Raw genomic sequence first — 14,101 nt, 5'->3', positions numbered from 1 at the left:
TGGCTGTGTTGCACTATTTAAGCATTAACATGCACTTTGCTTAAACTGCATTGAATCTCTGATGAATATGCTTTCAGTGGCAGCACTTGTTAGAGGTATCCTCTACCCCCCAAGTTCGAGATCATATGCAAGTAATCATCTGAAAGTGTGTATGCAGCTATTTATATGTGCTTACATACAGACTGTCTGTATTGTGTGAAAGTGTTTGATCTTTGGGTCGTGAAGGTTCCATTCGCCCAAGATAGATCGGTGTATTTTGCGCCAAGCATTACAGAACCCCGTGACATCTGCCACCCAGACACAGGTATTGGACTCTGTACAACACCCAGTGTTATCCCGCACCATGTTTCAATGACTGGCATCAGCTGTACTACGGGTTCACCGTCCCATGCATAGGCGGCCGTTAACACCAGCGCAGAGACGGCTGTGTTTGAAGTGGTGCCATAACCGGGAGGCATGGACGGATGATGAGTGGTGTTGTACCATGATCAGCGATGAATCTCAGTTCTACATTACCACGGACAGCTGTTGTGTGTGCGGATGACGGCGCAGAGAATTAAGGACCAATCATGCCGATGTTGTGGAGAAATACACTGGGGGTTACTCCTGGCTTCATGGTGTGGGGAGCTATAGGGTATGACTTCAGGTCATCTCTGGTAGTGATTCGGGGGACCCTGACGGCACAGCATTATGTCAGTGACATCCTCCGTCTGCATGTCTTACCCCTCCTGAGACAGCATCCTGGTACAGTCCTTCAACATGACAATGCCCGTCTACACATGGCACGTGTGTCAATGGATTGCCTGCATCATGTTGAGGTCCTCCCATAGCCAGCCAGGTTCCCCGATCTTTCCCCAATCAAACGTATGTGGGATCAGCTCGGATGTCAACTCAGACCCAGTGTCAATTTGCAGGGCCTTGAGGGCCAGTTACAGCAGTTGGATGCCGGCTTTGCTTTTTCTGCACCTACTGTCTGTGAAGTGTCTGTAAATAAAATACAAAAAAAAGATCCCTTTGTGTCTCGTGTTCCCTTTTCCTGTTCCCTGGTATCTCATGTTCCCCTTACCCTTTCTTTTCTGACGATCCCCAACCCTAGACTGGGGACTGTAACACCATACTGCTAACTCTGTTGTCCATTCGATATGATATCATAATCCTTGTGATAGAGTTACATGACATTTTACCAGGTGCGGATTCATTTCATTTCCACCACACCAAATGGGTGCTTAACTGTTTTGTCACTGAGTGTATTTTCCTGCCATGACCTCAGCTGACAGAAGTTCACAGTCATTAGGTTGTACAAGTGAGAAATGGCTGTGGCAGTGTCGTTCATACAGAACGGCTAATGGCCCAGAGCGTTTTATCATGATGTTCTGGTTGTTCACCAGTAGGCACAGTGCTACTCCTGAAGGAACTTTGGCCTCGATAGATGGTCATAACAAGTCAAATCTGGTTTTGTTTTATAGCTTGAATTTCTTGCCTTGTACAGTTGGTAGCATGAGCCATGAACCCATGGACTCTGATAAAGCACTGATCGTATGCTATAAAGAGGGCCCTACATCTGACAGAGCGAAGCACTCTGAGAAAAGTGATGCAGTATTCAACAGTGCACTGTAGATTCAATATTTATTTTTGCGGCAATCCCAGTGTTACCAGAATGGTTAGTTCCAATTAGTAAACAATAGAAAACAATAATGGACATCTGGTTTTGGCATCAATATGCTGGCACTGCAGATGCTTTGCTTGTTTCATGGATCTTTTTCAGAGGTATTTTATGGGGAACTAGAAATTATTATATTTTGAGCCAGATTGTACCAAAATTGAAGAAGTGCTGCATATTGATAGCAAATAAAGGGCAGAGTTGAGACTTAATACCAATAAGATGATAACTCAAAAAGGTTTTTATCTATCATTTGATCTCAAACTTTGCAGAAGCACTGAATGGGTGCTGCACTGAAAAGTATTAAATTTTGATATTTGCACTTCATATTTCACTCAACTACCTTATAGCACTGCCTATAGTCTCCCCTACTTTGACTAATTGCATTTATTTCCCCTACTTCTCCTGGGGGGAGCTGCCTGGAGACCTCAATCTATCAATATGTCCAGCACACCCTGCAACATGTGACGTCGCCACTACCAATGACGTCCGTGCATCCAGCTTGCCGTTCTGCCTGTGTCATCTTCCTTGTATGAAACGCTCCCTGCCTTCTGACTGCCTGGCGATTGGAGGGAGCGGTGGCACCGGCTTGTCATCTCCCCCCTGCTCCCCGTTTGTGTTTCAGATTTAACTGTATTTGACTCTCCCTGCCGGCCCCTGGAGGATGGGCTCCCCCTTTGAGTCTGGTCCCTCCCAAGGTTAATAAATAAATTTGTTTGTTTGTTGTTTTGAGACAAAATTGAAGCAATGCTACTTAGTGGCACCAAAGGGAACAGTGAAAGCAAATGAAGTTTGACCTTGTGAATGTGAAAGTCAAAATGTGATGTTTTGGATGCATATTACTACTACTTCATAAAATCATGTTTTAAGACAAAGATCTACATCTGGTTTAATTTTCAAACAAATTGCCCCAAAAATTAAGCAACAGTGCTGTGTGGCAGCAAAGGAAGGAAACAGCAGCTGTAGAAGACACTTGGCCTTATGAATACAATAACTCTAAAAGTAGTTTATAAATCTTTTTCAAATATTGCAGGCATATTGTGGGGGTGCAAAACTGAACGTTATATCATGAGACAGATTGCTCCAAAATTGATAGCAAAGAGAAGGCTAGCTTAGACATTTGATCCTATTGGTGTGATAACTTTACAGACATATTGTAAGGGTGAGGAAATGCACCTGATAAAATGTTGACACAAACTGCACCAAAACTGAAGCAGCACTGCAGAGCAATAGCAAAGACAAAGCCTGTAATTTTGTCAGAATGATAAAAAAATTGTCCAATCTTTTCCAAACTTTGTAGGTACATTAGTACTACTTGAGACGGGACGTTTTTTGTAGTCTTGGTTTCATCTCCGACTCGATTTTATTTTTACTCAGTCTCAGACATAAAGGACCACTCATCAGAATGCCTCAATATTTATCACAACAGCTTAATATTCATCTGTTTCTTAAACCTTAGAACCCAGCAAACACGAACTGCGCAATTGAGAGAACTTATTTGATCTGTATGGTCATCCAAGTCACAAAATTGTACGCTAAAATATTCCAGAGTAATCCTGTGTGCAATGAGGTATATATTTTAAACATTTTCCAGGAAAAAGCACCCATAACAACATATAAAAAATTGATACATTATATGGAAAACAAAGTGCATATTCGCTTCCGCAATGATCCACAAGCTACCATTCTGGGGAAAAAAATATTAAAATTTATTATAAGAGACTTCCGGCGCTGTGGAACAACATGGACGGCTAATCTAAGAACTCCCTCGTGCCAACTTTAAAACTCCGCTAAAACTCGAGTAAATTGCGCTGAGTAATTAAAAATAAAAAAAATAAAAACTCATTATGAGCGGAGGAACAACTAGGGTGACGACTAGAAAGCAACCGGAAAATTCAGGTAAAGGAACAAACCGTGAAGACAAAAAGATGCTAACAAAAGAAGCTAATGAAGAAATGGCGTCCCAGACTAGCCTAGCTAGCATTAGCAGTCAGATTCAAGTAATGCAATCTGTGTTGAAAGCCGATCTAAGATCAGTCAAGGAAGAAATTACATCCAGATTGGGAGATGAATTGACTGAACTTAAAAATGACATCGACTGCAAATTTGTAAAAATAACTGCAGAAATGGGAGAACAAAAGGAGAAATTGGACGCGGCTCTAACACGAATAGAGGAGATGGAACAATGGGGCTCTGATGCTAACTGTATGCTGCAGAATTTACTGAAAGAACGTGGGGAATTATTGGAACAGATGGATGACTTGGAGGCTAGATCTAGGAGAAATAACCTACGGGTTTATGGTGTGAAGGAAGACGCGGAATCGCGAGACAACACGATGACAAAGTTGATGGAGGAATGGCTCCGTAAGGAGTTTAAGATAGACTCTGACCTGCAGATTCAGCGCACTCACAGAGCCCTGGCACCGAAACCGAAAACAGGTCGGCCGCCACGTTCAATTGTCATTAGCTTCCAACAGTACACCATGAAAGAACTAATATTACAAAAAGCATGGGAGAAGAAAACGGTGATGTTTGGAACCGATAGAATTTATTTTGACCATGACTACACGGCAAAGACACTAAAGAAGCGGAAAGCTTATACACCTATTAAGAAATTACTGAAAGGAGAGAAGATTCGGTTCCAAACTCCCCTTCACAGACTACGAGTATACTGGGAAAACGGAGTGAAGACGTATGGCAGCGCGCAGGAGGCGGTCGACGACATGAGGAAGCGGGGATACAAGGTGGAAGACATTCAGGGAGACGCTAAGGAATTCCCCTCCACTGAGGGAATGCGAGGGAACGGCACGGTGACGTGGAATCAGGTCGGGCGTGTCCAATCACAGGAGATGGGGAAAAGAGTCAGAAATCGACTTCAGGAATTCCAACATAAAGAAGGCTGAACGGACCACGGGCTTGGGTGAGAGGGAGGGGGGGGGGGACCTGACCTGAATATTATGAGAGAATGGTATTGATAGTAAATTGGTATGTTGGCACAAGAGGAACAAAAGGGGATATTATGGGTTAGCTAGTGTGAGTGGAGGGAATTGTGTAATGTTAAAACTCACAACTAGTCGGAGGCCCTTCCTTTCAGGAAGGTTTACCTCTAAAAGACTGAGGAGAGAGTTAACGTTTGTTGACATCTCGTACTGGAAGTTACCTAGGTTTGTTATTGTTATGTATTTTGAGTTTGTTTCTGTGAAGCAGTTGACAGGGGAATGTGTTATTGTTGACCTGCAGGAGAACTGGAGAACGAACACTCATAACTATAAATGGAGAGTAATCGACAGGGAGTAAAGATTATATCTTTAAATGTTAATGGTCTTGGTTACCCAGTCAAAAGAGCAAAAATTATGACAAAGATTAAAAAAGAGAAGATTCAAATTAGCTTCCTACAAGAAACACACCTTTCGCGAGCAGAACATGAAAAGTTAAAGAAATTTGGATTCAAAAATACTTATTATAGCTCACATACCAATAGTCGTAAAAGAGGGGTTGCCATTCTTATGTCTAATTCGATAAAATTTGAATGCCGAAAGGAAATAAAAGATAAGGGGGGACGTTATGTTATTATAAAGGGATTGCTAGAACAGGAAGTTGTCACTTTGGTAAATGTATATGCCCCCCCAGAAAGTGATAAACAATTTTTTAAATCACTCTTGGATCTTATAGCGGTAGAAACAGAGGGGGTGTGTATATGTGGAGGGGACTTTAATCTCATCATGGATCATGATTTGGACACAACAAGTACAAAGAGACACAAAAAATCACTGACAAAATTAGTAAAAAACATTATGCAAGAAACAGGACTAATACTGTAGATATATGGTGGGAACTGAATCCTCTGCGGAGAGACTATAGTCATTACTCAGCAACTTATAAAGTCTACTCAAGGATTGATTATTTTTATATACAGGAGGAACATAGAGACAAAATTCAAAGCTGCCAAATTGGGGTGTCTGATGTATCTGACCATAGTGCAGTTTATTTAAAAATAAAACTCAATAATGAACGGAAAGACACAACGTGGAGAATGAATATAGGGATACTGAATAATAAAAATGTTGTAGCCCAAATAAAGAAGGAAATACAAAATTATTTAAAGGAAAATGCCAATGGGGAGGTGGACCCAGCTATAGTTTGGGATGCATTAAAAGCAGTCATAAGAGGGAAATTGATATCAATCACAAGTAATCTTAAGAAAGAAAAGGTGAAAGAATACAAAACACTTATAAATGAACTTAGACAATTGGAGCAAAGGGAAAAAAGAAAAATGGATCAAAGAACACAAAAGCAAATGATTACTATTAGAAAGAAAATTAACGACTTACTCCAGCAAGAAAATGAACTAAAAGCAAGATACTTAAAACAAAATTATTACGACTCAGGCCCTAAATCAGTCAGATTGCTAGCAAGGCGTATTAGAAAGCAGCAAGTACAATCCAGTATTACTAAAATGAGGGATCCAAAAACGAATCAAATGAAATACAAATCAAGAGAAATAGAAAACATCTTTAAAGATTACTATAAAGAACTTTATACCCAAACGTCAGCTTCTAGTCAAGATGCAATCAAAATTTATCTTGAAACCTTAGATCTACCATCGATTGGCATTGACCAAAACAAGTGTATAACAAACCAAATAACTGAGAAGGAGATCCAAACAGCAATAGGGAAATTAAAAACAAATAAAACTCCGGGAAGTGATGGATTCCCTTCAGAATGGTATAAAAAGCTTGCAAACGATTTCCTGCCGCTATTTCATACTACTTTCAATTGGATTCTTGCAAATAACATAACTCCCCCCTCCTGGCAGGAGGCAATAATTACAGTAATACCTAAGCCATCAAAAGAGAAAGAATTTTGCCAAAATTATAGACCGATATCGATTTTAAATACAGACTACAAACTATATACCTCCATTATATCAAATAGAATTAAATCACTTATACCCGATCTGGTAGATGAGGATCAATCTGGCTTTGTGGTGGGTAGACAAACACATGACAATATTAGAAGAACATTGCATATTATACACAGAATACATAAAAATAATATACCTTCAGCACTGATAAGCCTTGATGCAGAAAAGGCATTTGACAGGGTCAATTGGAATTTCCTATATTTAACTTTGGAGAAATTCGGCTTTAACGCTAAATCAATCGATTGCTTTAAATCAATTTATAAATCACCCACGGCTCGTGTCAAAGTGAATGGATCCTTATCAGAAAGATTTGAACTGGAGAGAGGAACAAGACAAGGTTGTTGCCTTAGTCCTTCGTTATTTGCGTTATATATTGAACCTCTGGCACAGATGATCAGGCAGGATACCACAATAACAGGAATAAACATAAAAGAACGAAAACATGTAATAAGTCTCTTCGCAGATGATGTTTTAGTCTACCTAGACAATCCAGCTAAAACTTTTACACACCTAATGGAAATTCTAGAACAGTTTGGCTCTTACTCCGGTTATAAATTGAATTTACAAAAGACTCAGGTTCTTATGTTCAATTGCTCCCCAACCCCGAATCTTAAAGAATTTAAAATAAAATGGGGAGCTAAGACATTAACCTACCTAGGAATAAAAATACCTAAAAACTTAATAAATTTATATAAATATAATTATGAAGAACTAGATCTACTCATAAGAAAAGACATTGACAGATGGTCCACGTATCCAATGGGGTTGTATGATAGGATCAATGTGATAAAAATAAATATTCTACCTCGTCTTTTATTTCTGTTTCGGTCCCTTCCAATTAACATTCCAAATTCACAATTTGTCAGATGGGATAAACTTATCTCTAGATTTGTTTGGGAATGTAAAAAACCTAGGATACGTTACTCAACCCTCCAGTTACCTAAAGAAAAAGGGGGAAGGTCTCTTCCTAACTTAAAGGAATACTATAATGCAGCGCAGGTGTGTCCACTAATTCAGTGGTGCAACCCGGGGTATGTAAATCATTGGAAAAATATTGAATTATCCGGTAATAAATACCCCATTCAAACACTGATAGGGGAAAAAAAGATTTTGCCCTGTATAGAAAAAGAAAACCTAGAATTAGACCCCATTACATTTTTTACCTTAGAAAATTGGCAAACCATTTGCAAACGACTAGACGTGGGAAAGGAACTTGGCTTATTGAGATGGGTCGGATGGGATGATAAATTTGATTCAGGAAGATTAGATAACACTTTTAAGCAGTGGGCAGGAAGGGGTATGACAGCTTCATCCAAAATAATAAAGAATGGGGAAATGATTAGCTTTCAGGACATGAAAGACACATACCATTTAAGGAATCAGGATCTATTTAGATATCTACAAATGAGAGACTATTATAATAAAGAAATCAAGAAGAGAGAGGAGGACGTTAATCCAATTATTAAAGTGTTTATGCAGGCATATAATAGGGTCCTACCTAGAATAATGTCTACTTTGTATAAAAGTTTGTTACAATCGAACAATCACTCCACCCTCTATGTGAGGACCAAATGGGAGAAGGAGCTGGGTGAAAAAATCCCAGAGGACATGTGGGATCACATGTGGAAAGACCAGCTTAATACAACACATTCACAAGAAGAAGGCAGTTTATTTGGAAAAATCAAATTAGATTCTTTATTACACCTAAAATTACAAGTAAACGAACAAAGATAGATCAGCAATGCTGGAGATTATGTGGTCACACAAACCCAGACCATACACATATTTTTTGGAATTGTAGAAACATTCGCCCTTTCTGGAGTGGATTCCATTCAACGATTTGCAAGGTCTTAGGATACCAGATTCCATCAACTTGTAAGGTGTTGTACTTAGGTCATATTCATGGAGTGGTGGTTAAGGGGGACCAATATTTGACTAGGATCCTGCTTGCTGCTGGAAAGAAAGCCATCACTAGGAAATGGCTTAGGGTAGACACCCCTACACAGGAACAATGGGAGGGGATAGTGGATGAAATAAAAGACATGGAAAGACTAACTTACAGGATAAGAATGAAGGAAGAAATGTTTGAGGACGACTGGGATAAGTGGCTGAAGAGAGGGATGATTGATTGATTGGTTTTGGACAGATTGCTCTCTTTCCTTTACTTTTTCTTAACTGCAGGCCCTGTCTTTGTTTTTGTTGTATGCTGTTTTTGTTGTCTGTTTGATGAAAATAAAAATAAAAAGTTATAAAAAAAAAATTTATTATAAGCCTATGAAAAGTTGTGTCAGAAGTGGGATTTGAACACACACTTCCAACAAGAGACCAGAACACCCATTTCTAGGGAAAGCATTGAATCTTGCATCTAGCATCTTAGGCCGCTCACCCATCCTGACAACACCAGGGTGAATTTGTGGCTCTGAGGCTAGGGATCTGTGCCAGCAATTAGAAGCTTGCTGGTTCAAATCCTGTGAATGCCTGGAGTGATTCTACTCCATTGGGCCCTTGAGCAAGGCCCATAACCTGCAATTTCTTTGTCCTGGGTATGACATTAATCTACATCCAGCCCTATAAGGAGGTCCTCCAACTTACAGGGGAAAAAACTTAGGCGTTGATGGCAGAATTGGCACTCGAGCCACTGGGGAAAAAATCACACTGGTCCATTTGGTGCTGAGATATCGCCTGCCACATGGCTTTACTCAGGTTCTCATCCCTGAGGTGGTAATTGTCATGTGGTGGGTGCGACAACCATAGCTGTCAAGACTCCCATTTTGGCCAGGAAACTACTGTATTTTACCCCTCTTTCCCACCGTCCTCCCGTATTAGTATGTGGCGGCAAGCGGGTAGTGATACTGGTACACGTCTACGCCACCTGGAGAATTTCACCCCAGGAAATATTACTCTAAATTAAGAGCACACAGGTTCGTCTTACTGAGTGGAGCTGGAGACCTGTTTTATACAAATAACCATTAATTGAAAATAAAATAAAACACACTTTAACATCAACAACCCCAAAGAAAAAAAGAGAAAAGAACCAACGACCAACCAGCAAGAAACAGCCGTTAAATAAAGTTGATCTAAAGGAGGAATGAAGTCCACTACCACAAGCACACAAACACACACACGTGCTCCACCACACAACTGTACGGCACACGGTGAACGTATGACCACCACCCCAGACCAATCAATTCTGTTCCTCAGCCGATCAAACAACGACAGCCACTGGTATACCACAAACGGGAAAGTAAAAAAAAATATATATCAACATTAACCACGAATCGGCGTGGTATTATACTAAAATCAGTGGACAAAAAAACAATGAATAACAATAGTTTCCCTGTAGCAGTCCCAAACAGAAAGGGCAGCCCCAGCGTCTGTTGTTAAACCACAATCCTAGGGAAATTAACTGCTCCAGGAACCAGGAAACGACGCGATGATCCTTGGTGCGTCCCAAGACTCCCAAGATCAGAAGCGTCCAATCATAGTTGTCGGGCGGCGTTGAATAACCAAAGAAACCAAAATGAACAGAAAACGAAACAAAACAAACGTAGGCAAAACAGCAGCGACAGTGCAGGCTCAAACTTTTACAATGCCTGCAACGACAAACAATAATCACTGAAAAAGAAAACCATTTAATCTAAAAAAAAAAGTCCGGCATACCTGCTTGAAGAGGCGTACACAGGAACAGATGACAAATTGAGACCATAATCCTGACAACCGTAAGTAAAATTAAAACACCTTCAATAGACACCAACAAGTACCTATAAGCCCCGCTGTTCTGACAAAACATCCTACCTATCGAAACGTGCTATCGAGCCTTTCTGCGCATGTGCAGTTCCACCGTCTTGGGATTAGGGTTAGGTTTTAGGGATTAGGGTTAGGGTTAAGATAAGAGTTTTAGGGGTTTTTGGGGGGTTAGGGTTAGGGTAAGAGTTAGGGTTAGGGCTATCGATTAGCACTACGGTAGGATGTTTTGATAAAGTAGGACGTTTTGTCAGAACACCCGCCACCAGACTAACTCACAACCATACCTGGAGCTGCAACGCAATCGCACCCACAAAGCGCACTTGTTCTCACTCCCCTGATACTGCAATATAAAATGACAGTTAGCCATTAAAACCCAGCAGAGTATTAGCGCTAATAAACAGCAACACCTACCGCCAAGACACACAATAAAGGTAACACACAGCCAGCGTGCCACCATACCACACCAAGCCACTGCAGTCCGGGAGGGGGCAGTTACCGGATCAGGAAATGCCAATGACAGCACCGCACCATAGGTGTGCTATCCACTTGCCTTTTTATACCGGCAAGATATGTAAGATACACGGCCCTACCGGAAATAATCAATTCTACCCCAAAAGTCAACCCTGCTACAAGTATTTTCCTGTAAATCTCCCATATTATACTATCATTAAAAAAAAAAATCCTCTGCCTCTCCAAACTGAACTGTCAGTAGCCTCGCGAGAACTGCCACCTGCAGTAGTCTGCAGGTCATTTACAACATTAACCAGGTCATAAATGCGGAGGTTAAAATGGCAATGCTGTGTGCCAAATTACAACAAGTAACAACGTTACTTTCACCTTCTGTGACGACTTCAACAAGGATACAAAGTCTGCAACAAATCTGTATAATAAGTCATTAGTGAATGCCAGAGAGCCACATGAGTGAACATGAGAAATTAAAAGAAAATGTGTAATGAAAATAAAATGTAAATGACAAGTGGTTATTTTAGATTTCTTGTACATCTGTCTTAAAATGTAAGGGATACTGGAGCTTGGTTGGGGTGGTGGGATGGCTCGCAGTGGGTGCCGGAAAATTTCCCTTATTTTCAAATCCAAAACTTGACAGGTATGGTGATGACTTGAGGGAAGAAACTGTTCCTGTGGTGACTGGTCTTGGTCTGCAGACTGCCAGAGGAGAGGAGCTCAAAATGACAGTGTCCAGGGTGTGATGGGTCAGCAATGATTTTTCCTGTCCTTTTCCTGGTTCTTGAAGTGTACAGGTCCTGGATCAAGGGCAGGGGGGCACCAATGATTTGTTCTGCTGTCCTGACTGTCCGTTGCAGTCTGTTCCTGTCCTGTTTGGTGGCTTCCCCAAACCAGATTGTGATGGAGGAGCATAGGACGGACTCAATGACTGCTGAGTAGAAGTGGATCAGCAGTTCCTGTGGGAGATCGTACTTCCTTGTCACAGATAGTACATCCTCTGCTGGGCCTTTTTGAGGATGGAGGAGATGTTGGTCTCCCACTTCAGGTCTTGGTAAAATAATAGTTTCCAGGAACTTGAAGGTCTTCCACAGGTGACACAAGGGTGCTGTGTATGGTGAGTGGGACCAGTGCTGAGGGGTGTTTCCTAAAGTCCACTGTCATCATCACAGTCCGGAGTGTGTTTAGCTCCAGATTGTTCTGGCTGCACCAAAGTACCAGCCGCTCAACCTCCCGCCGATATGCAGACTCGTCACCATCTTGGATGAGTCCTATGGCTGTGATGTCATCTGCAAACTTCAGATGAGTCCATGGAGGTGCAGATGTTGGTGTAGAGGGAGAAGACTCAACCCGGAGGAGCACCAGTGCTGATGGTCTGTACATCAGAGGTGATCTCCCCCAGCCTCACTTGTTCATTGTTCCCTGTCAGTCAGGAAGCTGGTGATCTACTGGGAGATGGCAGGAGATATATTCAGCTGGGAAAATTTGGAGGAGAGGATTTCTGGGACAATGGTGTTGAACGCCAAACTATAGTCCACAAACAGGATCCTTGCATAAGTCCCTGGGCGGTTGAGGTGTTGCAGGATGTAATGCAGTCCCATGTTCACTGCATCATCCACTGACCTGTTTGCCCATGAGGGAATAATTAATAAAATAAAGGGAATGATTCTATAAGGCTGTAACTAATCAAAACGACAACTGACTGGCGTGCCGGCAAGGCAAGGCTACCTAATCGGAACAGATAGGGGGGGCGACAGAGAATATCAGCGGCCCCTACTTATCTTTTAGCCTTCCAGAAGGACAACTACGAGCCGGCTGGAGTCACACATGTGGTTGTCACGTAGACGGAAGGTACTGAGAAAGGGGGGGGAGATGCCCAAAGGGCTTTAAAAGGGATACAGCTGATACATATGGCAGAGCCTCCTCCTGTACATGCTGAATGTATGTCAGACGGCCGCTCCCTGATTATAATCAGTCAAGAGAATAAACCGGTGACTTGCAACTTCTCCCCGTGTCAGCTGTGAATCTCTTCTCATCCACGGACCCGGTGGAGACGCCGTGCTCCAACACCCACTAGGCAAACTGCAGGGGGTCCAGCAGGTGTCCTGTAACGTTCTTCAGATGGGCCAACACCAGATGTTCAAAGGACTTCATGACCACCAATGTCAGGGCGATGGGTCTGTAGTCATTCAGTCCAGTGATGGAGGGTTTCTTGGTGACTGGGATTATGGTGGAACGTTTGAAGCAGGTGGGAACTGTGAAGACTGGAGCCAGCTGGTCAGCACAGGTTTTGAGGCAGGAGGGGGAGATGCTGTCTGGGCCTGGTACCTTCCTGATTTTCTGTCTCTGGGAGAGCCAGCTCACATCTTCTTTGCGTATTCTGAGTGGGATCTGAATTCCTGGGACTTGAGTTGCTGAGGGGAATGGTAGGGGGTGTGAGGTGTGATAGTTGCAGTTGTCGTTGGGCTGGATTGAGTGAGGGGTGTGAATATGTCCCCCTTAAACCTGCAATAGAGGTTGTTGAGGTTGTCAGCCAGGTCTTTCTTTGCCCCAACAGGGGGGGATGGTCTTCTACAGTACATTCACATGGTGTATTTTTACTGCCACATTTGTGGCAGCTTGGATCGAAAACTGGTTAACTGACTGGAAGCAGCGAGTAGTTATTAGAGGCACAATGTCACAGTGGGCCTGCGTTCATAGTGGGGTACTGCAGGGTTCAATTTTAGGACTACTACATACCTGTCAAGTTTTGGATTTGAAAATAAGGGAAATTTTCCGGCGCCCGCCGCGAGTATCCAGTATCCCTTACATTTTAAGACAGGTGACAAGAAAGCTAATCACCACTTGTCAACCACTTATAAACTACAATTGGCTTTATGCACAGCTGCACTACTTCCTGAACTTCAGGCAGCTCCTTTGTTTCCTGTCTGCCATTACTGGACAAACTGATTAATCCAGGTGATCAGTTTGTCCAATAATGGCAGACAGGAAACAAAGGAGCTGGCTGAAGTTCAGGAAGTAGTGCAGCTGTGCATAAAGCCAATGATAGGCCTACCTTTGTTGATATTGACATGCTGTGAACATTCATAGCCTAAATGAAAACGCAAAAGGGTATATATGAAGAGCATTTATTTAAAGGCTTATTTGCATATTTTCTGTTCATTTAACATTGCTTGTCTTTACATTTCATTTTCATTCCACATTCTTTTCACATTCACACACTCATTCATTTCATATTGCTTTTTTGTACAGTTTTTCTTTTCATTTCACATAACTTTTCTTTACTCTTTTAGTGACTTATTGTACTC

At 41.8% G+C, this 14,101-nt stretch overlaps 1 protein-coding gene across 1 annotated transcript in view; it reads left to right on the top strand.

Moving 5' to 3' along the window:
* LOC111836461 (sodium/potassium-transporting ATPase subunit alpha-1) overlaps positions 1 to 14,101 on the top strand; it is a 173,562-nt gene that overhangs the window by 119,539 nt on the left and 39,922 nt on the right. The window lies entirely within an intron of this gene.

Source organism: Paramormyrops kingsleyae, chromosome 16 (genome assembly GCF_048594095.1).
Source record: "Paramormyrops kingsleyae isolate MSU_618 chromosome 16, PKINGS_0.4, whole genome shotgun sequence".
NCBI lineage: Eukaryota > Metazoa > Chordata > Actinopteri > Osteoglossiformes > Mormyridae > Paramormyrops > Paramormyrops kingsleyae.
Note: the sequence above shows the minus strand (reverse complement) of the source record. Positions and strands in the feature narration are given on the sequence as shown.